The sequence below is a fragment of the Echinops telfairi genome, unplaced genomic scaffold (genome assembly GCF_000313985.2).
Source record: "Echinops telfairi isolate 266 unplaced genomic scaffold, ASM31398v2 ScPeMD7_18;HRSCAF=68, whole genome shotgun sequence".
Lineage (NCBI taxonomy): Eukaryota > Metazoa > Chordata > Mammalia > Afrosoricida > Tenrecidae > Echinops > Echinops telfairi.
This window is the reverse complement of record NW_022103915.1, coordinates 37671876-37698438: the sequence shown is the minus strand read 5'-3', so window position 1 is coordinate 37698438 and position 26563 is coordinate 37671876. Positions and strand designations below refer to the sequence as shown.

Here is a 26563-nt window from a genome sequence, read left to right as displayed (position 1 = left end):
TAGAGGGGCTAGTTTGGGGTACACTATTTAGCTTATAGCACAGCTGTAACCTCAATCTAAAATAGGGTAATAGGTACTGAAAAATATCTGTTGAATGAATGAATCACAGTTCCAGTTGTATTCTCCTGTTCCCAAACATTTTCCTCATCAATTCTGTCTTGATACACAGAGATGTCTACATCCATTTCAGAAGGAAAACTCCCTCAACTGCCATCAAAATGACACACCTTCCTACAAGGTTATTTTACTCTGTCTTGTCAGCTCTACTGGTCCTATAGGGCCGCTGGGAGTCAGAATTGTCTCCATGTCAGTGAGTTTGCCTTTTTCTTGAGCCTCCAAGGGAGAGAGAGGTGGAAGTCTTCCTTAAACAATTCCATTTTTTAGAGATCCCACAGGCAGTTCTATAGGGTCGATGAGTCAGAATCGTGCTAGTCCATATTCTATACTGTAGACAGATTGGTCTTTTTTGAAAAGATGCAAAGCTGATAGTTATTTTCCTTCCTTTAGAAATATTTACACCATCTGTGCTCTTTATCAGGGGACCAGAGTTCTTACCGACTCTGGGGAAGAGCCCTTCTTGATCAACCCCTGCCACCCCTGCAGCTCTAGAACACCACTGTTGCTCCCGTCGAGGCTGTAACTCCATAGCATGTCATTTATACAGCTGTCTCTTGCCTCTGAAGTTGTTCACACAAACTGCACCTCTAGTTCCTTCATCTTACTTTTTCCTTCATCCTCCTCCACAGCTTTCTGGTTTCAACCTAAGTTGTACTTTTTCAAGTGACCCTTCAATGTAGGCTAACTGTGTCTGTTCTTTATGACGTTATCATTGTAGTGCTCATCACCCTTCAGAGTTCCTTGTCTTCCTTTAAGTTCTCCAAAGGGATCCAATTTTTGTTTAGTACAGTGCCTTGCCAATAGTAAACCCTCAGGAAAATTTTGCTGAATGTTGTTTTGAAATAATTAATTTTGCCATGAGAAAAATTACCTGCTGGGTAAGTGTTGAACCACAAGGTCAGTGGTTCAAACTCAGCAGCTACTCCTTGGGAGAAAGAGGAGGCTATACATACCCATTAAGATGTATACTCTGGGACCCTGTAGAGTCACTTTGAGTCAAGATTGACTCAATGATAGTGGATTGGGGATGACATATTTTTAGGGTTTAGAGCTACATATGGTATTCTTGAATTTAGCTTTGAGTATTTCTTTAAATAGAAGTCAATGTGGAAAATAATAAGTCTACTCTGTAACACATGCTCTTATGTTTCTATCTTCACACATTCCCTTATTTTTAAATCTTTTAATGTTTGTTTTTATTCTGTACTACAAACACTTATTTTTCTTAGTTGGATACTTTTGAGTGTAAAATGCCACTAACCATCAGCACTCCTGCCAACTTTCATTCAGCCTCCCAGTTATATTTGGATGGCATTTTCATGCATCGTTTTGTGTGGTTTTACATCTAGAAGTGAAAACCATGCAGGGTGGAAACCATGAAGGCTTCAAGTAGACTAGCACATGGTTCTCCCAAAAAGCAGCTGCTAGACTTGAACCACCGACTTTTCAGTTAGCAACCGAAAATGTTAGCTGCTGCACCATCTGTGCTCTTTATCAGGGGACCTGGAATCAATTGTCCCCTTTATTTTCTAATAATGACCTCCCTCCTCACCCACCTGCTGCCCGCCCACAACCTCTTGCTTTCTCTCTCTCTCTCGCTCTCTTTTTTCAAGTGTTAGGAGGACGCAAGATTAGAAGTAGAGTACCCAGATTTTTCTTCTGGTTTTCTAATCACGAGTCTAGTACTGTAGCAGTCTCTTCCCTCTCAGAAGTTATAATTTGTAGTGAAGGCCTAAGTGGATGTTATAGGAGTGGAAATTGGATATGATCAAGATGGCAGTTTATGGGCTTAGTTTCAAAGACCATTTTTACCTGGAAAATAAATAAGAGGAGTTTACAGCCATTTCACAGTTATCGGTGGTTTATCTGTTCCTTGTGTTCTAGCCTGCCTTAGCATCGTCCTTTCAGGAATCTCTGAAATCTCCCCGCTTATGTCAGAATGCCTTTTTCCCTCCCCTTCTCTCCAAGAGATCAAAGCTTTTATGGGCATTATTTATTGTCGCCTCAATATTCTAGGGAACTAAGAGGTAATGGGGCTCCATTTTTATTTGTAAAGCCAATGAGGAACAGATAAATCTCTAAAGTTACAAAAGAAGGCAGTGGTAGAAGCAGAAATAGACTCTTTCGTCAGCAATATCTCCTAATTCTGGCCTGCATGTCTCCGAGGCAGTCGACTGGCCTTTCTCTACACAGGCTTTTGACATTTAGGGCGTGTGGAAAGTATGATGTTCTTGTCACAGAGTTTTGCTGTTTAGTTACTCTTTGCTTGTTAAAGTCATGACTGGAGGACTCAAGAAAATAGAAGGAACATTCAAGCCTTTTTGAATCTTCTGCGTTGAGTACATGTGAGCTTTGGACAGAGAGTTGTTTGTCAGAAGTTGCTTTTCTCTCTTTCCTTGATTTGGAAAGGATTTTTCTTCAGAGCACAGCTGATATCAAGACATGCGGGAGACATTATGATCATGTTCCTTTTTTTTCATGAAAGCTTTAGGTGTGAAATGCAGACTTTTGAAATAACATTTTCCAATAGTAGACTACCCTGAAAGGAAAGGATTTAGGGAGATCATGACCAAAGTCTGTATTTCAAAATGTAGGCTTCGCTCTTCCCTCCTCTTGTTAAAAATTAACGTGAAAGTCATTGGAAATATGGATCAAAATTCTGAATAGGTTTAACTCAGTCATTCCTATTGTTGAACCTTGAAACATTTCAAAGATCTAACTTGTTTGCCTTGCAGTCATTATTTTATTTAAAATAAGTGAAAATGATATTTTAATTAGAAACTTCACCCAGCAATTTATTTATGATTTTAGTTGTTTTACTCTTCCTTCACCCTCTTTTGGTAGTTATAACGTTCATTTGGAATTTTTAATGCAAGACAGAAATTGTGTGCGTGTTTTTGGGCCCCCCCCCACCCCCCTTCTTCTTTTGAAAGGGTTGCTTCTCAGGTTAGCCTGCATGCCGGAGCCTGTGCTTTGACTCAGAGGAGCAGCTGAGTCTGTTGTACACGCTCTTCTTTTAAAGTTAAGGTTAGCACCGCTGTCCTGCTGATGTTTTAAACATTGCAATTTTTGTAAACTCTTCCATGTGCCTCCAGCATTTCCAATTTGTGAAAGGATCACACTATATTTATCCCTTTTGCGCTCATCCACATGTTTGTTTTGCAGTGTAATGACACTTGACAGTTATAAATTTTTTCATATGCTCCATCTTGCAGAGATAAACAATGTGTGTGCTGTGCCTGCCCCTCAGCTTTGAAGAGTTTCTTTTGAAATAAACAGTTGCATGCGATTGTATGGTGAGGTTTGGAAAGTCCTTTGCACAAGCCGATTTCTCATGAAAGGGAAGGTAGTTGACTTTTTCATCCTGATTAATTGAGCTTTTCCAAGGGACAAAAAGCGACTTGAGTGCTTTTCAGTTTTTCAAAGATTTACCAGCGACCCGGAGACCGTGCATGAGAAAATGCTAGCTGCCATCCTCTCACTATGGCCAAGCTCTCTAATTCTCCAAATGGTTCCCTTCGATTGGAGGAACCAGTGAAATGGATCGGCTTGTCAATTCCCCCTTTACTTCTTACTGACGAAGAAGTTGGTATTGTGGGTGATGATGGCATTTGAAGCATTCTTACCATTGTCAGTGTCTCCTCAAAATAATCTTTGTCATTTATTTTAGTCCCCTTAGAAAAGTAAGTCTTTCTGTTTGTTTTGCTTGTGAAAATCAGTACAAAGACCTTCCTATTTAGCTTGCTGTCTGATTTTTTTCTAACTTTCTATTGTCTACTTTTTTTAATTAAATAATTTTATTGGGGGCTCTTACAGCTCTTATCACAATCAATATATTCATCCAGTGTGTCAAGCACATTTGCACATGTGCTGCCATCATCATTTTCAAAGCATTCTCTTCCCACTTGAGCCCCTGATATCAGCAGATACAAAGGTGCTTTTATGTGTTGATTTCCTATAAAAAGGTTAAGGTTTTCCCTGTTAACCACAGAATTGGCTACAAACTGCAGTCTGTATAGGTGTGTCTTTAGCACACAGTTTATCGCATATATCTAAGATATTTCTAATGTGGAAAACTGAAATCAATATGTAAATCTAGCAGTTGTAACAGATTCATGGCCAGTGGAGCATTAGAGACAGCCCCTTCTAGCACATGAGATTGTTAAGGTTTCAGAAATTTTGCGAGCCAGATACTGTTAAACATGTATATATATATATTATATATGTAAATATTATATATAGTTTAGTAAACTAGAGAACTTGCAATGAAATAAATGACATTAAAAACTAAGGTAATAAATGCTCAAAATAAAGTATTCCTTTATTTTAAAAATTATTATCTGTTATTATCTTTGCTCTTGGAGTAATTTATGACTATTGTATCTGTTTTGGAAATAGTATCTAGTTCTGACTCTGTGTACACTGAAGTCATTTGGTAGCTTGAAATCAGTCCTGGTTAGTGCTCCCACCACAGAAATTGGCAAACACAAGAAATCAGGACTTGATTTATTATTTTGTTGATGGTCGAGACTTAAGAAAGTGCTAGAAAAACTGTTAATAATGCAGAATAAGCTTCAAAATGTATCATGTACATATTTTATATTATAAATATATATTATGTTATTTTGCAAATAGTGCAAAACCTTGAGAGTCTTCTAGTATGTAGTTGAAAACTAGTGTTCGATTCAGTACAGAAATGGGGCTTACTTCATTGACATGAGTGGGTAAAAGTCTGAAATATGAAGAGGCTTCAAAAATTCTAGGTAAAATTTTATTAAAAGATAATGAAATTTTTGAAGCTCCCGTTTACTGTCTGTGTTCACGTTCTTCTCACTCATTAACTTGGACAAGGATAGCAACCAATATTCATGTTGAAGCTACACTAATTTTTTTTTGGCTCCAGTCATCCATAAATTGGCTATTCAGCAAAAATTAATGAAATTAATGAAAGTATCCTATGAAGATGAATTGGCTATATGGCACTTATAATAAAGAATATACTTATTTTATTATGTGTAAGTTGTATTTTACATCATATCTATTAGCAAAATTAATAAGACATGTTGATGTTGGGTGCTGTGTTAGTCCAGATAGACTAGAGAAACAAATCCAGAGACACTCATATGTGTCTAAGAAGGAGCTTTATATAAAAGAGTGATTGTATATTAAGAAAACATCCCAGCCCAGTCCCGATAAAGTCAATAAGTCCGATATTAGCCCATATGTCCGATACCAGTTTGTAAATTACTCTTCAGACTCACGCAACACATGCAATGACACTGAGTGCGGGAAGATCACAGGCCAGTGGGTGGAAAGTCTTGTGGCTCCAGTGATGGTGGAAGCATCTTAGCTCTGACGTGGGTCTCCACATTGGCTCCTCCAGCTCCAAGGCTCTGGCTGCCATCAGCATAGTTCCATGTGGCTTGTCAACAGGAATGTCTCGCAGGGAGAGTGTCTATGTCTGGCTGCCAGTGAGCTATTTATTTCCACCACACCTCCAAACGAGGTCATCAATCTGCAACCTGACTGACAGGCTAAACTCCACCCCTTCACAAGTTGGCAGGAGATTATGTAACTGCCACTGGTGCCATCAAGTCGGTTCTGCCTCATTGCCACCCCACGTGACAGAGTAGAACTATCCCATAGCATTTTCTTGATAGCATGGGATTGCTAGGTCTTTTGAGCCTGCCACAAGAGAAAGCTACCTGTTTGTTGGTTATTAATGGAGTGTTTTAGTGTTGTGCCACCTGGGATCCTTTTATTAAATATAATACATGCACATCCCCACCCCCGCCCCAGTATAGAATCTACACCCCAGTTGTAGAATCAATTACTCAATGTCTTCACCAACTGTGGCAAAATTGTAAGAATGACATGCTGCTCCAAGCATATCAGCCATCAGATGCTAAATACTTCAGGAAGTGTTTTAGAGTTCTGTTTTGAAAGCCATGCTACTTAAAAACATGCTGCCTCATTTTCAACTCATATACAGCCCCAGACTTCCTCACTTTGCTCTGAAGGTTGTTGTTAAAGGATATGACAAAATTATTTGTAAAGTGTTCAGCCACCCACATTTGTATCTTTGGCCTTAAATTACCTTAGACTTGGTGTTACACAACTTTTATGGGAAAAGAGAAATATCAGTACTAGATTTCTGAAATCATGCTTTCCTTCATTGAGGATATATTTCCAATAGTTATCCAGCTGTTGGGAGGCATTTTCTGTTGCTAATGTCAAAATTTGATTGAAAACACCGTGGCTTGAGCCAGTAGTACCTTTATCCTCAAGCCATGATATTTTCAGCCTCACATCCATGTGAAAATTGGACAATGAATAAAGAAGACCAAAGAAGAACTGATGCATTTGTTTGAATTATGGTGTTGGAGAAGAATAATGAAAGTACCATGGACTGCAAGAGGAACAGACAAATCTGTCTTGGAAGAAGTAAAACAGCCAGAATGCTCCTTACATTTGAGGGTAGCGAGCCTTTATCTCACGTACTTTGGACACATTATCGGGAGAGAGCAGGCCCTGGAAAAGGACACTGTGCTTGGTGGAGGGTCAGTGAAAACGAGGAAGACCCTTGATGAACTGGATTGATAAAGTGGTAGCAACAATGGGCTCAAACATAACAGCAACTGTGAGACTGGCACAGTTCTGGCTAGTGCTTTTGTTGTTTTGTATATAGAATTGCTATGAGTTGGAACCAACTCAACGACACCTGATAAAACAAGGACATCTAACCAAAACAGCAACCATTTAAGAGCCAAAGGGAGAAAAGTAACTGTCTTCAGTGGAGCGTGTTTTGTTATGTACAGCTTGATGATCCATGATAACGTCGTGCCCAATGAAGAATGGGTCAGAATATTATTTGGGCAAAGTGTGGTTTGAAATGGCCACATTGAAAGCTTTGAATGGCCACAAGTTACTGAAATATAATCATCCCGCTTCCACATCTCCCCTCCTTAGAGAGGGTAATCTGGTTAGCCCCCTGCCTCCAGGAGTCTGACAACCCTTGGTTAACTAGGTTCTCAAACTTTAGTCAGTTGAGTAACACCCTCTTCACTTTTATGATTATGTGTGTATTTCTTATACTTAGTAATTATTTAAAATGACTTCTTTTCTTCCTTCATTCCTTCTCCCCACCCCTCTTATTTTTTGACTTCTTTTAAATGTGGCTTTATTTTAAGTGATCATATTCACGAAATTTTGGATTTAAGGTGATAGCTACATTTTCCCCTATTGTCTATTGGAAGAAATATACTAATTCTGTCAAACATTTGGTCTTTGCCATACCAATATGTACAACCTAATTTGGGAAACCTCCTGGTAGTAACTAAGCATTTGCCATTGTGTGAATTTCAACTCAAAACCATTCTATAGGACAGATCAATCTCACAGAGTTTCCAAAACTGTAATTATATGGAAGCAAACTGCCACACCTCTCTCCTTTGGGGTGGCTGGTGGGCTCAAACTGTCAACTCTTCTGTCAGTAGCCAGGCCTTTAACTACTGCACCATGAGGACTCCCAATTTAGGCATTAGGCTAAACATTTTTGTTTATCCCTCACATCAACTTAATGATGTAAGCATTGCTATCTTCATTTTGTAAATAGGGAAATTGAGACTTATGGAAGTATGGAAGTAATTTGTCCCAAGTTTACGAAGCAAAGCCAGAGTTTATACAACCAGGATCCATATGACCCTTGTAACTCACAGTGTGGTTTGTGGACCAGCAGCATCAGCGTCACCTGGGAACTTGCTGAAAATAAGTGAAAAATCTTCCAGTCCACCTCAGATCTTCTGAACCAGAATCTGCATTTTAACAAGATCTGTAGGGTGATCTGCACGTGCTTGAAAGTGTGAGTAGCACTGATCAGGCCTGCTGGGTGGTCTGCCTACCACAAGAGAGGAAGAGTGACTTGGTTCCTCGTTGGTCTCATTTTCTCTTGGCACCATTATTCCCTCCATACCTTGAGTCTCTGAGCTACAACTTTGCAGAAAATTGGCATGAAAGGAAGGTAGAAGACAATGGTCTCAATCATCTTGGTTGTTTTTCTATCCCAAGGTTATTCTTAATCGTTGGGACCATCTTTCCTCTTTCCTTGATTGGGGTAACAAGATTAGGCGGAAAGTCCAACATTTCTTCTCCTTGCTTTCCTCCCAGAACCAGAGATTCAAGTTCATTCCTTTTGGAATGGCCTGGTTGTCTTTTTCCTGCCTCCTTTAATGACTCTAAGCTCTGAAGACTGTAGAGCTAGAACAGATTCTCAAATAACCTGGCACAGTTTTGTATAAGTCATCCCTTGGATTTTTTCCCCTTCTCTTTGCCCTAAAGAGCCGCTCATCTCTTTAACTGATTGCGTTCTTTTTTCACCCAGTTGTGTCTACCCCTGAGTGGCTCCCTCCATGAAGCCCTTGTTTCCATTCGGCCAGCATCCTTTGCTGTCCTCTCATCATTGTCAATGTAATCCAAGCAGCAGCCTCGGGAGACCCTATCAAGACAATATTGCGGGAGTTGTCGAAAGTGTTGGGAATTTTATGGTCGCTTCTAGGAATATTAGTGATGGCTGTGACAGACGCGTGTCTCTGGATGTAGATTCTGAAGTGTTCCAGTGCGTCACCAGCATTTCATCAGCTTATTGTCTGTGGTTTCTTCACAGAGTTTCCCTTTGAATCCTACGCCTCGAGGAGTCTGTAGGGTTTCCAGACGCCGCACCCAGTTCGCACAGTTATAGGCCTTCTTTCTTGGTGTTTATATAGTTGTTTATTCAGTCTCCAAGATGATTTGTCACTTGAGTTGAAGAGAAGTTAAACCTATTCATGAAGCCAGCACTTGCTCTTTTGCTCACTGGTGGCTGAATACGGGTCAGTCACAATAGTATTTCATGTACTTTAACTTTGAATCGTGTTGAGGGAGGTACTGAAAGAAAACGCTATTATTCACTCTGTTTCATAAAGTGAGAGACAAAGGGGAATAGTTGCTCCTTACCAAAGTAACTGCAGACTGAAAGATTTGGTAATCAGTCAACTGAAGAAACACTTAATCATAACTGAGCGTTGTTGGGTTTTCTTTTCTTTCCTTTTCTTTTTTTTAAATGGCCATCAGCTTTGTGGTTATTTAGAATTGAGGTTCCTTTTTTTCTTTATGTCATTTTTTTTTGGTACACACCTTTCTACCCTCCCCTTTGCCATACTTTTGTTTCCTTAAGGAGAGTCCTGTCTTTGAGTGTAGAATAAACATTTCTTTGTGAAGTGTGACTTGTTGATGCCTCAGGGGCTGTCAGCATGTGCCTAGGAGGGAAGATGATGCAGGCTTCGTAGGGCATGCAGAGTCAGCACTCGGTGCTTGTCGGGGCCAAAGAGCATGTTAAGCAGGCTGAAAAAATTTTAACAAGTCAGAACATTTTACAATTTCCATATTTATCAAACATGTCAGGGGATAGGATCACAAAGCCTTGCAGGGATTAACTGCCTCTAAGACTTGAACTGCTTTATTACGATGGAGGAAGCCAAGTTCTCAACACCCCATGATTTGCCTTAACAACCACAAGAGTCAGAATGTAGGTGATCCTGGCTGAATGAAAGGCAATCCCAAGGCTAAAGTGCTCCTTCAATTGGAGAAAGTGGGGTGGGTGGGTAGGTGGGGGGGAAACCAACTGAGAAAACTCTCTCAACAGATGACCTGTGTGTAAATCTATCTGGCAGAGCTTTGGAGTTTGAAGTTTGTTTGCCTAGAGTTTCAGTTTTATTACTTTTCTAGTGTGGTTACTGACCTTTGACACTTCAGGACTTAGAAGAGGAAGCTTAAGTAGAAGGGTTTCAGAAACATATAGACATTCTCAAAGACGGCTGGGTATTGGCTGTTTGGAGTTTGGCAAAGCATCCCAGAGTTACTATTTGTTTTCAAATGTTTGGGGTTTGGCAGATGGTAAAATGCATTTTGCCAAGCACTTTCCTTTGAATTTTTGTACAGGAATATCTTGGGTGGAATGTAATTGCTTTATTGGTGATTCATTTGCATTATACCAATCAGAGTGCTGTTTTGGAAAAGATATCTGATGGCTGAGAACTACTGGAGGCTTTTAAAGCAGTTGTATTAACCTCAACATTTTCTTAGATGGGGAGAAAAATGGAATTCAATCCCCATGTAGTTTCAGTAAGAATTGGAACTTGGAATCTTTAACTAGGTAGTAGTTTCCAAACTTTTCCAACTCACTTTCCACAAAAGCACGTTAGACTCTATTTCCCTGGCTTGATCTGCAATTCTTTCAAGAAGGTTCAGAGCTAGTCTGCAACCTTGTGCCAAAATCTAACGTGAAATTAATGTTAAAAAAGAAAAAAAGAAAAAGTGCTTTTCACCAAGTACTTCCACCCTCTTCCAGAAAGGTTTGTTGTTGGAATTAAAGAAAAGAAGGAAGCCGATCCCCAAAGAGACTCAGCATAGGGTAGATCATTGGTTGGAAAGCCAACTTTCCCCGAGCAGCCAAACCCCTGAGAGCAGTAAAGTTATATAAGGTGCTGTGAGGTAACTTTTCCATTATGGTTTGTACAAAAGGTTGTAAAAGAAGGAAGCATGCTGAGATTTTACAAATGAGGACAAAACTATAAAAAATTTAAAGAACAGGGAAGGGACATGGTTAAATATGATACCCAATTTCTTTTTGCCTATCAGGTCCCAACAAGGCTTGATGGTAAAAACAGGCTTCTCCTTGCGTACTGTCAGCTACCTCTCTTTTGTAACTGGTCCAGAAAAACCAGTGCCAGCAACTAGGAGGACTAGTTAGTCACCGTCTCCTTGAGTTAAACACCAATAGTGCTAATGGCTGTCCAGCCAGAGGAGGAGGAAGCCTTTCATGTTCAAATTACCGTCAAACTTACTGGCAGGAAGTGTTAGGAATCGCTTCCAGTTCTGAATTTTACACCCCGTCGAAGGACCGTGATCTAGATTCTTATTTCATTGAGATGGCGGGGTAGGAATGGTCATATTCTTATCATTGATGGGTGTTAATGCGTTTTTGTTTTCTCTTTTAATCCATATGTTCCTTAAATTGTTTCAAACACCAACGAAGCAAGTAGATCTCTTTTGAGTCTTTGACTCCATCCTGGCGCTGATGTAGCTGAGCAGAGTGACATGTGATCTGCAGACATGCACATTAGTCTGTATTTTTTTCTCTCACCAACTTTATATATGTATTTCTTCATGTAAGTCTAAGTATTCCTTTCAGTATAAGACAAATCCATGTTTTTCTTCTTAAACTTTGGCCCTAGTTGTCCTGAAACAGAAAACTTGGTGAAAATATCTTTCCTACCTCCTCTACCTCTTTTCCCCCTCACTATCTCCCTCTTTCTTACTGGTTCTAATCTAGCTGTTGTTGTTAGGCACTGTCAAGTCTATTCTGATCCCTGGCAACCTACCATGACAGAGTAGAACTGCGCCAAAAGGTTTCTGTTTTGGGGAGCCCTGGTGGTACAGTTCTGAAGCACTCGGCTGCTAACTGAAAGTTTGGTGGTTCGAACTCGCCAGCTACTTAATGGGAAAAAAATATGATTTTCTTCTGTAAACATTAACAATTTAGAAATTGCATAGACAATTCTGCTGTGTCCTGTAGGATTGCTATGAGTTGGAATTGACTTGCCTGCAATAGTTTTGATTTTTTGAGTTTTGATCCTTACAGAAGCAGATTGCTGTCTTTCTCCTGTGGAGCCCCAGGATGGGTGATTAATAATGGCCTGGGTGATGCAAAGGGTTTGTGATGGCTACTCATCAGAATTGGCTATTTGAACCTACCCACTGGTGTCACATAAGCAAGGCCTACTACTCTACTTCCATAAAGCTTAGAATCCAAGAAGACCCCATGGAGCAGTTCTATCTGTAACACATAGGGCCTTCATGAGTCAGAATTAACTTGATGGCCGGATATTGGTGGAGGTCTTTTCTTTTCTGCTCATTGTGGTAGTTTTATCTTTATATTGCTATTGTTTTGTCCTTACCACTTCATTTCATTTTTTAAAGCAAAATAAATGCTCTTAATCATTCCATTTCATAAATAAATATTCAAAACTCACCAACAGTTTTAAAGGAATTATTATCAATGCATATAATCGTACAAACATTTACAAGTTGCAATAAATTCAAAAGCATGGTATATGCCCAGCATTAAACATCGTGGAAATCGTAAGCTTATTTTCAGGAAGACTCAGTAAACAAATGCAGATTAATGAACGCAGTTGTTATAAATAGTCACAGACTACCTGTTATTTGCTGATGTAAATATGATAAGCAAACAGATGTGACTTGCAGGTGATGGCTGATGCAGACATATTCCCTGGTGGCAGCAAGTGCTTGAAAGCGATGCTGAGCTGGACGTTGGAGAAATACATCAACCTCCACTATCCCTCTATCACTTACACAGCTATTTGCACATGGCAGCATGCAAATGTGTGTTTTTAAAAATATTTTATTAGGGCTCTTATACCTCTTATAAAATTCCATACATCAATTGTATCAAGCATATTTGTACATATGTTGCCATCGTCATTTCCTAAACATTTACTTTCTATTTGAGCCCTTGGTATCAGCTCCTCTTTTTTCCCTCCCTCCACCCTCAACCCTTATAACCCCTTGAAAAGTAAATATTATTATTATTGTTTTTCTATTTACACTGACCACTGTCTCCCTTCACTATGTTTATGTTGTTCATCTCCCTGCGTGGGTGGGTGAGGGATGATTATTGCGATTGGTACCCTCTTCCTCCCCTCCTCCCCACCCTTTCCCTGTACCCTCCTGATATCACTACTCGCATTTCTGCTCCTGAGAAGTTTATCTGATCTGGATTCCATGTGTTGGGAGCTCTTATCTGTACCAGTGTACATGCTGTGGTCTAGCCCGCAGTGAAAGGCAGGACTGGGATTATGATTGTGGAGGGTGAGGATGCCTCAAAGAACCAGAGGAATATTGTGTGCTTCATCGGTGCTATACTGTGCCCTGGTTGACTCATCCCTGCCTTGTGACGCTTCTGTGAGAGGGTGTCCCATTGTCTACAGATGGGTTTTGGGTCTCTGCTTGGCCACCCTTGTTCTCAACGATATGTGTTTTTTGGTTTGGTTTTGGGTCTTCTAGTGCCTGTTACCTGATCCCGTCAACACCTCATGATTGCACAGGTTCATATTAGATATTATCACATTATGACTAGAACAAAATAATTGCATGGTGTGGAAAAAATTGAAAATGAAAAGAAATTTTTAAAAGGAGAAAGTGTAACCACTTCTACCACCACCACCCAGTGATAATGACTCTTACGTTTCTAACATGTTTTCTTCTGATCTTTTCCCATGTAATTTAACATAATTGAATTGTGCTGAATAAACACTTTCTTGGTCTGCAGTTGTTTTTGTTGACCACTATTTTTTTTTTGCTCTCATTTTGAGTAATTATAATGTACCAGGCACTGTGTTAAACATTCTACAAATATTATTCCCTCTCATTAGCACTGTGAGTTTAGGCATTACTGTGCCTGAGTTTGTGTTTCAGGGAATTTAAATCTATAAATCAGCCTGCTTTTTGGCAAAACTTTTTATTGTGATTTGGATGGAAGTTTACAGAACAACTTGGTCTTCCTTTCAACAATTCTTATATACATTTTGAATCATGATGTTGACTGCAATCCCCACAATGTAATAGCACTTTTGCCACTTCCTCCCAGTTTACCATTTCTATTCATCCTTCTTTTCTGTCCATTCCTGTCTTCTGACCTTTATACCTGGGCAAATGCTGCCCTTTGATCTCCTAAGGTTGTTTGTTCCAGGGAGTGTGCACCACCTTGAAGGTACACATCGTGGACCTATTGTCTGACTGAGAATTGAACCATGGAAGTGGCTTAAAAAAGTGACTAAGTACCATTCTTTTGGGGCTTCTGCCATTCTTTATCAGACCAGTAAGGGCGGCCCTTAAAATTTTTTTTTTATTAAAAGATCATTTTATTAGGGGCTATTACAGCTTTTATAACAATCCATACATCAATTGTATCAAGCACATTTGCACTTATGTTGCCATCATCATTTCCTAAACATTTACTTTCTATTGAGCCCTTGGTATCAGCTCCTCCTGCCCCCACTCTCGTGACCTCTTGATAAATTATAAATTATTATTAGTTTCATATCTTACACTGCCACCGTCTCCTTTCACCCATGGTTTCTATCGTCTGTCCTCCTGGGGTGGGTGGGTGGGTGGGTGGTAGTAATGTGTTGATCACTGGGATCTGTTCCCTCTTCCTCCCTTCCTCTTCCCACCTTCCCCCACCCTCCTGGAATCTCTACTCCCATTCCTGTTCATTCTGTGTGTCCTGGGCTTTTTTTTTGGTTGTTATTAAGTGATCCTTTATTGTTTTCTTTTGTGGTTCTTAACTTGCTGGGCATTCCACTGCACCACTGTTGATGTCATCTACGATATCATGAGGGTGGCGCCCATCAACATTGCAGCCCACAGACTGGTCAGGCCCCAGGATCTCTTTAATAGTTTCAGAGAGTTCTCTGGCCAAAGATCGGTGTCGCATCTGATGGGCAATGCTGACGATCTTATCGAAAGTGATGTTCCGCCTGTGCTTAATGTGTTTCTGCTTTCTTTCTGTCCGGGGGTGGTTCCTTGAGGGCTTGGATGATGAGGGCAGAGGCAGAAGGTACTCCTTCTATCTGAGCTTGTCTGTTCTGAATCGTCAGTTTCGCAGTAATCCTTAAACCCTTCCAGTCACTGGCTTCCTTGGCCATGTCATCGCCAACCTTCTTTGGAGACAAACCCAGGGGGCCGATCTTGGGGGCCACCACAGACATGGCACTGACTTCCCCACTGGTGTACCTCAAGTACACTACTTTGTTCTCGTTGGGGTCGAAGTTGGGTGGCTTGGCCCAGGTGGCTGGTGTCAGATGAGCCCAGATGAGGGACTGACCCCCGCTCTGAACCAAGAGCCGAAAGCCTGTGTGTCCTGAGCTCTTCTCTGTACTTGTGCACATCCTCCAATCTAGCCCACACTGAAAGGCAGGGCTCGGTTCATAATAGTGGAGGATGAGGAAGCTTGAAGGAACAGAGGAATATTGTGTGTTTCATCGGTGCTGTACTGTGCCCTGCTTGACTCATCCCTTCCTTGTGACCCTTCTGTGAGGGGATGTCCCATTGTGTACAGATGGGTTTTGGGTTTCTGCTCTCTCATTCTCAATAATATGTTTTTTTGTTTGTTTTGGGTCTTCTGGTGCCTGTTGCTCAATCCTGTGGACACCTCATGATCACACAGGCTGGTGTGTTCTTCCATGTGGGCTTGTTGCTTCTCAGCTAGATGGCCACTTGTTTAATTTCAAGCCTTTAAGACCCCAGACGCTATGTCTTTTGATAGCTGGGCACCATCTGCTTTCTTCACCACGTTTGCTCATGCACCGATTTTTATGATTGAACTTTGTTCCACATTTTTCCCACTCTATCTTGGATCACCTATTGCGATTTCTTGCAGAATGATCATCAGTGGTAGTTAGGAGTCATATAGTTCGTCTGTTCTCTGGTGTCATTGAGTTGGGGATTCTTATGGTCCATTAGTTCTTTGGATTAATTCTTTTCCAAGCATACTTAATTTTCTTCATTCTTTCCTCCAGACTGGGAAAGACCAATAGTCGCACCTTAGAAGGCCATTCCGATACTTTTATGATCCTAGATGCTATTACTGAAGTAGGAACATTGTCTTTGAGAACTACACTATGCCCAATGATCTTGATGTCACGAAAGATTATGGTCTTGAGCCCCAGGTCCATCAACTCTGATTTTGAAGTTTGCTATTAATGCTGAGGTGAGATAGTATCTCATGTTCTCTCTGATGACTACTGACATGCAGTATTTCTTCATGTGTTGGTTGGCTATCCAAATGCAGTCTTTGGTAAAATGTCTGTTTATATTCTCTTCATTGGATTGTTTTTGTTACTGAGGTGTTGAAGTTTTCTATTTAGAGATTAGCCCTCTGTTTGATATGTCATTGCCCCAAATTTTCCCCTAGTAAGTTCTCTTTTTACCCTTTTGATATTCATACGTGTCTATGCTTTAGGAGATATCAGTCATTTAGTTTGTCTTCTGCTGTTTGTCATTTTTCAGTTATGTTTGATAGTATATTTCACTATGTGTTAGAGCTTCTAAGTTTGCTGTTTTTTCCTTTGCTGCTCTTCTTGGTTTTAGGTTTTGCATTTAGGTATTTGATCCATGTGAATTTGTTTTTATATATGGTGAAAAACATGGATCTTGTTTCACTTTTTTCCACAATGGATAGCTAGTTTTGCCTGTACAGTTTTTAAAAGAAACGATCTCTTTCTTATTTAATATATCTCAACCCTTTGTCAAAGATCAGCTATCCATAAGTAGATGGATTTACTTCTGGGTTCTCAAATATGTTTCATTGGTCTATGTGCCCATCATTCTACCAAGACCAGGTTGTTTCAACTACCATGACTATACAGTGGGTTTTGAGCTTGTGGAGTGTGAGGTTCCCTGCTTTGTTCTTCTTATTAGTGCTTTGCTTATCCAGGATCTCTTTCCTTTCCAAATAATGTTGGTGGTTAGCTTTCCATCTCTTTAAAGAATGAGGACAAAATCTGAATTGGAATTGCATTATTTTTATAGATTGCTTTGCGTAGTATTGAAATTTTCACGTTAAATATTCCTATCTGTGAGTATGGTATATTTATCAACTTATGTAGCCCTCTTGATTTCCTTTAGTAGTGTTTTGTAATTATTTTGTTGTATGGGTGTTTCATTTCTCTGGTTATATTTATTCCAAGTATTTCATCTTTTAGTTGGCTATTGTATTTTATTGTTTTCTTGATTTTCTTTTCAAAGTTCTCTTTTTTACGGTAGAAGAAATTGTTAGTCTACATTGGCAAGTGGCCTTCATTGTAGAAGAGTGTAAAGAAAGCTAGATGTTTCTCCATATGCTTTCTTTCTGTTTCTTTTCTTCGTTATATAAGGTTAAAAAATTAGTTTCATTTCAGAGGGAATAAAGAGTAGCCTGTCCTCTTTAAATAATTAAATATTTTTAGCTGAAACCTTATCTAAAGTGTTTAGTGTGTCAACAACTTCTAAACTGTGAAGAAATCTTATCAGAAGAATGGCTGCTCTGAAAATGATGTGGACATATTTGTTTGATGTTCACTCCCCCAACATCTAGATGAAGTTACAAGGGAGTAACTGAATTTTACAGCATTTAGATAGCTACAGGGTGAGTAATCAAAACATTCTTTGGGTGTTTAATAAGAGGTTAAGATCAGTCTTTTTAGAACTTGTATGACAGAACTGATCCAGAAATCAGTAACCTGGATGTTTTGTGAGCGGTTCGAGATGTCCCAAATGGCAGGCCAGTGTTTTCCTGTGAAAGTGCCGGGAACTGTAGAGCAGGTAGAGATCACACCAAAGCTCGCCGTAGCAAACCCAACTCCTCTGCAAGCAGCCAAGGCCTCTTAGTGTTTCCTTCTTCCAGGCCCTCCTTGCTCTTTCCTTCACGTCTAGATTACAGTAGAACTCTGGCTTCCTCAGGTGCAGGTGGCCACTATCTCCTAGAATAGTGATCTCCGTGTAGCTGTGGGATTGCCACTAAGAATTTGATTTTATTGAGTTTTCAAACCATTTTTCAGAATGGCTCAAGTTTGCCTGAGTGTATTTATTATAAGAGCAGCATAAACTCCTTGTCATTGAGTCTATGTCAACTACTGGAGACCCTATAGGACAGGGTAGAACTTCCCCTGTGGGTATGTGAGACTATTTCTTTATGGGATAGAGAGCCTATCATTCTCCTATGGAGTGGTTGGTGGTTTCCGAACTCGTAACCAACTTGTAACCACTATACCGCCAGGACTTCTTGAGAGCAACATAGGCCATTGTTACTTCAGCGGCCTCCTAACAAGCCCTTTTGCTTCCTCCCTCACTATGCACTCTGTTACATTCCATCTCCAGATTAATCTTTTGAAAACATTTCTCTCATATCATTCCTCTACTCGAGAATGCCTTAAGCATTAATTCTAAATTTCTCTGTTTGCCCTTTGTGGCCACGTCTAATCTGACCACACCCTGGCTGGGCACTTGTATTTCCTGCTTTAATAAGAAGCTTCCTTTGCAGTCCTCTGGTGTATACTTCAACCTGTAAACCTTTGATGGTATTTTTTTCATAGGTCTAGAAAATTTTCTTTTTAATTTATTCAGATATTTCTTATCCTCAAGCTCCATGTTTTTTCTATGTATCAGTCTCCGTAGACCTTTCCTTTAATGTACTTCCCTTATAGACTAAGGTGACCAGATTTTAACATTGGTTAGACACATGTAGTGGTAAAAAGGCATGGGAGTGTGTCTGGTCTCCATTCACTTCACAAGGAGAAAGAATCAGACTCATCACCATCAGCTGCCCAAGGTCGATTCCTATGAGGCAGCGGTCAGACATGCCTCCAGTCTCTTGCTTTCTACCAGTTCTGACACCAGTCATCCCTTCTAAGCACCCTATTACTTCTCCCAGGTCTGGTAATTTATCACAGTGGCCACGTAGAACTCAGACAAGACTCACCATTATTGGATTTATTAGAAGGTTACAAATAAGGATTAAAAAGTGCTTAGCATACAGTTCTATTCAGGACAACCTCTTCTCGGCCATCCCTAAAGGTGTACCTTTCTCTATTCCTTGACATCTGTCTTGTTAATAGGTAATATTATGGTGCTCTTTTAGTGCTGCCAACAAATTCCCAAAGGGCATACCACTTTAAGATATGCCTCAGTCTGGAGGCACTCAGCTCTAGATCCCCAAGTAAGTGCCTGGAGGTACCCCACTCCGCAGGCAAGCATCCTCCCCGAAGGCACTCAGCTGTACTTGCTCCTTGGGCCAGGAAATCCGCTGCTCTGTCTTGGGGCTGTTGGTTCTCCTGTTACCACTTGCTACCACTACCATTTCTGTGATACTTCTCTAGTGTCCAAGCTTTCTGTTTTTGGATTGAGGACATATGCCAGAATCTCGGGGTCGTAAGGGCACATTCCACTCCTAAGTCTCCTTTCTTGATGGTAGTCAAATTCCCTACTGCTGCCCCTGAAATGGTTTATTTTATACCCAACAGTATGGCAACATTGACCACTCACCACCTTAGAATTCCATGGTTTTACAATCACAATTAACTCTGTTAACTGTCACTCATAACTGAATCATAATTCTGTCAGCATCTTTCTCCACCCTATCTTACCTAGATCCATCAGGAAAAGAGGGAAAATACTGGTGTTTCAAGGACTAGAAAAGCCATATTAAATAATGCACCTGGAGATATCGGACAGTGTAAGATATGACAAAATAATAATAATAATTTATAAATTATCAAGGGTTTATGAGGGAGGGGGCAGTGGGGAAGGAGGGGAAAAATGAGGAGCTGATACCAAGGGCTAAAGTAGAAAGCAAATGTTTAGTGAATGATGATGGCAACACATGTATAAATGTGCTTGACACAATGGATGTATGTATGGATTGTGATAAGAGTTGTATGAGCCCCTAATAAAATGATTAAATTAAAAAAATAATGCACTCGACCACACATATTTGTATGTAAGTTATTTCAGCCCAACTAGATATAAAATTTTCATGACAGAACCTCTGGTAAAGAGTAGTTTAATGCTCTTTAATTTTTCTTCATTATCATGGTAAAGCATGCTCCATGAAAATAATGTATTCTTTTCTTCTTTGGATCTATCTTCTCCACTGTCTTTCCAAGAAAATGATCATCATTGAATAGTATCCTTCTCGCATCCATCATATTTATTTTCTTTTACTCGTCAGTTTCATAAATATACTAACATGCCCTATGTGTATTACTTTTTAGTCTACAAAAGAGAACTTTTAAATATAGTGTATAATATATTAACATGAAAAATTGAAAATTAAATATAATATAGAGAAATAAAAAGTACTTGATATCCCATCACCAGGAGAATTCCACCGTAATTATTTTGGTGGCTGTGTTTTCAAGAATCCATCACCACACACATACATACGCTGGCACACGTGAGACCATGCTATGCTTCCTTTTCTTCTTGTGGTGGACTATATACAAGTATGCTATGGCGATACTATGATTTTGGTTCAAGACCGCCACAATAAAGTGAATATTGCAATAAAGTGAGTCACACACATTTTTTTTCTAGTGCATGTAAAAGTTGTTTACACTATGCTACAGTTTCTTAAGTGTACAATAGTATGATGAAAAATTTGAACTGGGAGAAATTATGAGAAATACCCGAATGGGTCACAGAGACATGAAGTGAGAACACGCTGTTGGGAAATGGCACCAAGAGGCTCGCTTGATGCGTTGCCACAGCCTTCAGTTTGTAAAAGGAGCCATGTCTGTGAAGTGTGCAAGAGGGAAGCACAGTACAATGAGATATGCTGTGTATAACAAAACATTGGCTATTTCAATCATATTCTATGTGACATGAATTATGTTAACCATCTTGTGCAAGCATGGCTTGTTTCCATATCATTGGTTTCTATATTTTTCAATCACCCAAAACAGAAACTCGGTTTCTCTTAAACAGTAACTCTCTTTCATTTCCCCCACTCTGGTAATAACTAATACACTTTGGTCTTTATGTGTTTGCCTATTCCTGATATTCCATAGACATGGAACCAAACAATATTTGTCCTTTCATGACTTATTTTTGTCAAGGTCGCTCTATGCCACAGGATCTGTGTGCTTCGTTGCTCTTTATGTCTGAATAATATTCCATTGCATAGATATGCCATACTCTGTTTTGCCTTTCACCTGGTAATGGCCGTGGCTGTTTCTGTGTTTTGACTGTGATGACCACTGCTGCCAGGATCACTGGAGAACAAGCACTTACTTGTGCTACTTCTTTCAAGTCTCTTGGGCACATGAGGAGTGGAATTGAGAGGTCATGTCGTCATTCTATGTTGGCCCTTTTGAAATAACACAGAATCACACTCATATGTTGCATTTATTTTCTCTGCCTCTTAATCTCATTTAATCTGGAACAATTTCTTAGTTACCCCTCCCTTTTTTAATGACATTCCCTGTTTTGATGAGAATATGATTGTTATTTTATAAAATGCTCTTCATTTTGGTTTTATCTGATGATTCCTTAAAATTATTTTCAGGTTATATCAATTTTGAGCAGGAATCCCACAGTAATATTTCCCCTTATCTATTCATGGGAGTTCACACTGATGATTGCAGTGCAGCCCCACATAGTTCACCTTATCTTTCCTTCTTCTTTCCTTCCGTGTTTTCAGCTCCCTGCACCAACAGTGAGAAATGTGGCCCCTAATTCTTCAATATATGTACTTATTTACTTAAGGCTGGATACACAGAAAGTTGTCTTAGAATTGCTAACTCATACATGAACAAACAAACAAAATAAGAATCCTACTAATTAGTATTCAATATTCAGAATGCTTTTTGTGTTTTAACCTGAGAGTATCTAGTACAATTATTGTTTTAGAAATTACATGGGTTCTTAAATTAAGAACTTGCGTGATGCTTGTACAATTATTCTGAATATGATTAAGTATTCAGATGTACAGTTTTTGAATTATATGCCAATTAAACAATTACTGGGGTTGTATTAATCTTTTCTGCAATTAAACTAAAGCCCCCTAATATTTTTCATTTCCTATTTATATTTCCTGTGTTTTCTTTTGTGTGAGAGCTTCAAAATTCATGGGAAATTTCATTTTCTCTTAATTCAGTTTTTCAATGAACTTTTTGAAGTCCCTCATAGATACAGAACACACACCTTTGAGTTGATTCTGACTCATAACAACCCTATAGGACTGAGTTAAACTGCCCCTGTAGGTTTCCAAGACTAACTTTTCATGGGAGTACAAAGCCTCATGTTTCCCCCAAGGAACTGCTGGCTTTGAGGTAGTAGCTCAATTCATAGCCCTCTATGCTATCAGGATATACATATATGCACACACACATGCATAGACATACATGCATATGCATATTTAGTGTTTGCATATCTATATCTCTGTATATTAATCAATCTTTTGTATTTGTATGTCTGTTTGTATTTGTTTGCAATATTTTCAGAGTGCTGTAAAGGTCATTTCTTATACTGAAAATGCACACATGGGCAGACTCCAATATCCAGTTTCAAAAATGATACCAATGATTCATACCTACTTCCTTATGTTCATGTCCTTGTATATTCCCACTCCAATACAATATCTTACAATGCAATACAATCTCCCTGCAGTACAATATTTTACAATACGATGCAATCCCCCTCCAATACAATATTTTATATCTATCTATACACATAAAGACAATATGTATCATATATATAATCTTGCACGGAGCACTGGTGGTGTAGTAGTTATGTATTGGATTGTGATCCATATGATTGACAGTTTGAAACTACCAGCAGCTCCTTGGGAAAAAGATTGTGCTTTCTATTCCCATAAACATCAGTTCCAGTCTCAGAAACACACAATCACTGTGAGTCAGCATTGACTCGATGGCAATGAGATATTTTATCTCTCTCCTTTTCATATATTTATGTATATATCCAAGGAGCCTTGGTGCACAGTGGTTAAGTGTTGGGCTGCTAACCAGAAGTTTGGTGGTTCAAATACCCTAGTGACTGTGCTAGAAAATATACCTGGTGATCTTCTGTAAAGATTACAACATTGGATATTTATTGGCAGTTACAGTTGCTGGCTGCTCAGTTCTAATGCTGGGTTTCTCAGAAGGTCTCAGTGAGGTGTTGGCTCGTTTTACAGCCTCCGAATGCTTGATATTGGGATGAATGCTCTTCTTCTAAGGTGGCTCACCCAAGTGGCTGACAAATTGGTGCATGCTATATTTCTTTTAGCCTTGGAAGACATCCACCTTCATTTCTGCCATATTTGTTGGTCATATAGATCAACTCTGATTCATCACGTGAGGGGGAATCTACAGCGGCATGCACATAAGGAAGTAGGAATCATTGGCATCATTTTGAAAGCTGGACATTAGTTTTGCCCATATGTTCATTTTCAATATAAGAAATGACCTTTTCAACACCCTAAAATATTGCTAAAATGACTCTTAATGTGATATATTATCCTTTCGTGTCAGTAATAACTTGTTCTTTTTCCCCCTTGGTATTATTTTTTCCCGGTTTAGTGCTGGAACACAGTGTTATTTGCAGAAGAAATATTTATTGGTTTGGGTGGAGTAGGCTCAAAGCCATGATGGCTCCAAATAACGGAGTTGAATCAAATTTGTTTAAACATTTTATTTTATGACATAAGAAGTGATTACTGATGGAAAGCTTTTAAAGTGAAAATGTAATATTTGCTTTCAAAAAAGTACTTTGTGTGTGTGTCACCTATTTTTATGTTATGTACCGATTGTAGTTCCTTTTAATGATATTTGAATTTCTTACCATGATCATTAGAACTACCTTGATGCTTTCTAGAGTGTGTTGTGTACGATGGAAACTTCGATAAATGTGCTTTGAAATGACATTGGTTGTTTTATTTCAAAGTATACTTGCAAACCATAATGAAGTTAAGTTGTATAGAAATGTCTAAAGTTTTATTAATGTTAATTTAGGAATAGGGAATAAGATTTGAAGAGATGATTATATTAGAAACAGGTAGGTCTTAGAATTTTAATTTAATACACAAAAGACATCAAGGTATATTAATCAACATTTGAAAAATAGCATGGAATTTGAAAATAGTTTCTATTTCCATGACAAAATTCAAAGTTTCATAGAGGCACATACAGTTTTCTTACCATTAACTAGAAAAAGAAATGCTACTTGATTTTTTCCTCTTTCTCCTAATTTATTATCATAGAATCTAATATGATAGAAAAGTAGAAATAAACAAACAAATAAAACCAAGTAAGTGATTCAAATTTAAATCTGCCACCCTATCAACATAAAGTTTTCTGTGTTACTCAAACCAAGTCACCATTGTCATTAAGTCAATTTCGATTTATAGGAACCCGCAGGGCAAAGTGGAACTTGGTTGCCAAGGCAGGGATCCTTATGGAAATAGCCTGTCCACATCTTCTCATGGAGCAGCTGGGGGGGAGGTTGAACTTTAGCGACTTTGTTAGCAGCTAAGTGCTTTAACTACTGAGCCACCAGGGCTCCTTAGGCTATTTACAGGTCCCTCTAATAATTTACATTTGAAGTTATATTTTTCTTTTACATTTGTATAAGCACTTTTCATTGATGGTGAAAGAATGTGTGAAAAAAATTGTCACAGGACTGGAAGAAGGTTTGTTCGTATCTCATACTATGCTATATAATCTTCAGTTTCATCTATATTGTATTTCAGAAAAGACATTCTGTTGAAAAGCACTTGGTTTGATGAAAATAATGAGGAGTCTAATCTAGAATTTATTTTTTAATATTTTGCATCTTACCTTTTTTTCACTGTCTTGAGGCAGACATTATTGGTGGACACAGCCAACAATGCTGTAGCTGTCTTTTAAATTTGTATTTAATTATTGGTGCACATGTGTGAGATTGTCTGCGAGTTGAACTCTTAAAAATAAAATTGTTAATCAGAAACATCACCCCTGGTGACAAAGGGGTCATATGCTTGGCTGCACGGTCAGCAGTTCAAAAGATGAGGCTTTCTATCTCCATAGGGTTGACAGTCTCGGGATCCCACAGGGAGAGTTCTCACAGTCTCATAGGGTAACCTTGAGCTGAAATCAACTTGATGGCAGTGAGTTTTTGAGCTTTTAATTGGAAACATGTACATGTTTATGAGTTTATTTTCCTGATCCATTGAACCACTTTTACTCCCACCAGTACTATACGAGTATTTACTAACTGAAACTATGTGTAAAGATAAAATCTTATAGAATAGACATAAAATACAACACTTAAGTAAAAAATAGCTTGTTTTATCTCAGACAAAATCATTGGTAATCCCTCCAATTTTCCACTGTTCTTATCTTTTTTATCCTTCCTCTTGGTTACTCACGGCCAGTATCTTCTTCCAGCGGACTCAAAGCCCAGCATCAACGTCTGTTTATTCTTTCCTTTTGGGCTCTCCATCAGCTGACCCTGGCCCCAGTTTGATTCCGCCTCTGCACTCACTGCTTTCTTTCTAGTTGCCATCGCCATGGTCACATTTCGAGCCCTCATAATGACTCTTCAACTATTACAAACTTAATGAACTCCTCCATTTTTAATTTCTCCCTGCTGCAATTCTTTCTTCTTGATGCTGTAGTAATCCTCATAAGATCTAATTATGCCCCTTCCTTTATATTCTATCCAAGCCCAGACTTTTAATTGTCTAGGCTTTAAAAGTTGTCTTTGAAGACATGGGGATTTGGCTTGGTTTTACCTTTTGCTTCCAAAATTACTTCTCACTGTGCTCTTCTGTGCCTCTCTTCCCTTGCACAGGTAGCTGGAGCCACACTGAACTTGAACATTGCCTTCTATTTCCTGGCTTCATCCCTTGATCTCACTGTTAGTTGTACTTACCCATCATTTTCTCCTCTGTATTGCTCCTGTTTGAAACCCTATCAAGTCTTTAAAGTCTTAAGTCACATGTCACCTCTTCCATGATGCCTGATTTTCTGCCCAAAAGGTTAGCAGTTCAGAACCACCAGTCACTTCGTGAGAGAAAGACAGAGTTTTCTCCTCCCGTAAACATTTAGTCTTTGAAACTTACCTGTGCAGTTTTCTCCTGTTCTATAGGGTCTCAATGAGTAGACATCGAATAGACATAGCAGTGGGGGGTTTGGTTGTGGCTATATATTTTAGGTGTATACATTTTGTTTCCCACAATAGGTTGCAAGTACCTTGAGACCAGGGACAATATCATACTCATACTCATACTTCTTTAGCCCATACATAGCATATCTATTTTAGTAATGTTTTTATTGTATGTTGCCTGTCGAGTTTTCTTCCTCATTAGGGTTATTGCTTGAAAAGATCTGAGTTTTGCGTGCACATGGAAGAAAAGTTGAATGAAAACTTGACATCCCTTTCACAATTAGTGACCAAAAGGCAAGGCAATGGCAGGGAAGAACGCAGTCTGGGAGAACTTGCAGGCCTAGACAGGTGCCCTACGTCTTAGCCGCGGCTATATAAAACTGTGTTCTTTTGTCTTTAAATAGAAGGAATTCAACTAGGTTAGTTTTTCTTTGCCTGTGTTCTATCATAGAACATATGACATGTTGATTGTGGAACATGTTCCTATCAGCATGCTTAGATTTCCATAGAAGACAAAATAATTAGAATGCTTTAATTTAATTTTGATTTTATAATTGTCACAACAATTCCTAGTTTAGTGGTAATGAGCACACTCCAGAAATTTGTTGTGTTGTTAGATGCTGTCCTTCGAGTTGGCCTGCCTCGAAGGGACAGTGTCTGGTCCCGAGCCATCCTCACAGTTATTGATATGTTGAGTCTGTTACTT

The 26563-nt window shown here is 39.1% G+C and overlaps 1 protein-coding gene and 1 pseudogene across 1 annotated transcript in view; one reads left to right on the top strand and one right to left on the bottom strand.

Moving 5' to 3' along the window:
- The window catches only part of RAD51B (RAD51 paralog B), a 774217-nt gene that overhangs the window by 198826 nt on the left and 548828 nt on the right, over nucleotides 1-26563 (top strand). The window lies entirely within an intron of this gene.
- On the bottom strand, nucleotides 14519-15125 carry LOC105979985 (annotated as a pseudogene).